General features: G+C 51.6%; 1 long non-coding RNA gene across 2 annotated transcripts in view; it reads right to left on the bottom strand.

Annotated features, from left to right (window-relative positions):
- LOC135823840 (uncharacterized) overlaps nt 1-2,500 on the bottom strand; it is a 28,473-nt gene that overhangs the window by 7,808 nt on the left and 18,165 nt on the right. The window lies entirely within an intron of this gene.

Below are 2,500 nucleotides of genomic sequence, written 5' to 3'. Positions count from 1 at the left end.
TCTACTACTACTACTACTACTACTACTACTACTACTACTACTACTACTACTACTACTACTACTACTATGTACAACTGCCACAAAATGGCCACGTCGCTCCCAGAAGCGGGAGACAACAGCGAGAAAGGAAAAGAAACAAGGAGAGTAATTGGGGTGAAAGGGGACCGTTCTACACACCGCTAGTGTTTCTGTCTTCGGTGGCGGGTGAGGTCCTGCGGGCGGGAGAATCGTTTGCTACATAGGCTGCATTGAATGGGCAGATTAGTCCTCTGGTCCTTTCGCAGTCGTTTGCCTCGAGTACAATTATGGCGGTTAAAACCAGCCCGACTCTTCATGCAGCGATCACAGGTCGAGCAATGGTGCTGGCAGCAGTCCAAATTCAGGCTGCATCTCGTTGAAACAGCTGGTATTTCGTCCAATGTCTGACGCTCCACACAACGATGAACTGCAAAACAGCCAGCGCTTTGAAACCAGCGGTCACAAACTCCACAGTGACGGGCCCCAGGCTGCTGGGCAACAGGTAAGGACCGTACAGCTGAGCACTTGTGACGGTGAATCCCACGAGCAGTGAATGATCGGTTGCAAACCTTGCAGGTGACTTTGTTGTTGATGCACTCCACGAGATCATCCGGAGTCTTTGCAATTGCCTCGCGCCATGCTGGGCGATCCTGGGCCAAAGTGAGCCAATTCACTATGCCACCGAAACGAAGATCACGTGCGACGAGGTCTTTCCATCGCAGTCGTGGCCCACAGGCTGGGCGTGTATCTGAGAAGAAGCTAAACAGTATCAGCTTCAGAAGCCGGTTATCTGGCATTCTGGCGACATGCCCAAGCCACTGCAGACGGCGGTGTCTGACGGTATCAGATGGCAGTGCCATATCACCCCAGCGTCTTCGCAGCTCCTGGTTGTTGACATGCTGCAGCTGTTGATCGAGCCGGGACACACCCAGAATGAACCTGAGAGAGCGGTGGTGGAAGTTGTTGATGGCAACCATGTCTCTCTTCAGCGGAGTCCAGCACTCACAGGCATAGAGCAATGTGGACAGAACGCAAACATCGTAAAGATGGCGATGGAAAGGTTTCGGTCAAGAAAGACACGGCGCATAAGGTCGAAAGCTGCCGCTGCCTTACCGAGTCTTCTGGCCACATATGCAGATGAGCGGGTGTCAGCAGTTATCACAGAGCCAAGATACACAAAGGAATTGACACTTTCGATCTCCTCCGGACCAACAAAGAGCGGAAGGCGGTCAGCACATGATAAATTTGCACCAACGGCCACGAACTTGGTCTTCGCTGTACTCAGAGTCAAGCCGAAGGAAGAAGCAACGTTGCTAACAGCTCCAAAGCCAGTTGAGCTGACTCACGGGATGGTGCAAGTAGTGCTGCATCATCTGCAAACTCCAGGTCGTTGACCGATGTCGTGCCAGTTTGACGGGTTCGCTTGGGAAATAGATTACCACTTCCATGGATTGAAGATATCAGGGACATACCGTTAACATCAGCTGCTGCTATAGCTGAACGCCATGCTTCCAACACAAGACCAAAGTACAGGTTAAACAACAGTGGGGCCATAACGCACCCTTGCCGCAAACCATTCTCAACCGAGATGCTCCCAGACACATCACCATCAACCCGAACAGCAGCCTGCATGCCTGAATGGAAGCCGTCAATCAGCTGGATGAGTGACCCAGGCACACCATACACCTCAAGGGCCAGCAACAGCGCAGCGCGTGGTACCGAGTCGTACGCCTTGCGGAGATCGATGAAAACGAGAAAGGCCTTACAGCGGTGCTCGAATGCCTTCTCGACTACCTGTCGCACGCACGCCCTTGCAAAGAAGGGCGTGCGGCGCATACACACACACACACACACACACACACACACATGCACCTGCAGACACACGCCAGCTTCCCAGTTCTTTTTTGACGATCTGATTTACCTACTTGAATTTCAACAGCGAATAAACCACAGCACAAGTGGGAATGTGGTGGGTGTCTTCTGCCTATACTTAATTATCTATTCAACTGAAGCTGCAGGAAGTGGCCAAATATATCTCAGAACTACCATCACGCACACACGCACGCGTGCATGTACGCATGCATGCACGTACCTATGCACACACGCATGCATGCACACACACTAACTACAACACACAGCAACTTGCGGTACGGGGGAGTGCTGGCCAGCGGAGTGTGAGCCTTGTCGACTGCCAGAGCAGGATCTTGGCGGAGCCAAGAGAGTCTAGAAAGGTCTGAGGGACGACGACAGAGTGCCGTGACTACCCGGAAATGAGCGTTACCAACACCCCTTTTATTCACTTTGTCGACGCGAACTCGATCTTACGTAACGTTCGCGAATGCTAAAATACCTCAGTTTGAATGTTTCACGTAAATTTTCTCCTTTTTTGTCTATCGCCATATTTACCATGGCGATGTGCAGTGCTGGCAGTTTTGATGTGCATGCTTGATCCTTTGGCGATGATGTTTTTGGCGGGCTGACT

Source organism: Sycon ciliatum, chromosome 1, assembly GCF_964019385.1.
Source record: "Sycon ciliatum chromosome 1, ocSycCili1.1, whole genome shotgun sequence".
Taxonomy (NCBI): domain Eukaryota; kingdom Metazoa; phylum Porifera; class Calcarea; order Leucosolenida; family Sycettidae; genus Sycon; species Sycon ciliatum.
Note: the sequence above shows the minus strand (reverse complement) of the source record. Positions and strands in the feature narration are given on the sequence as shown.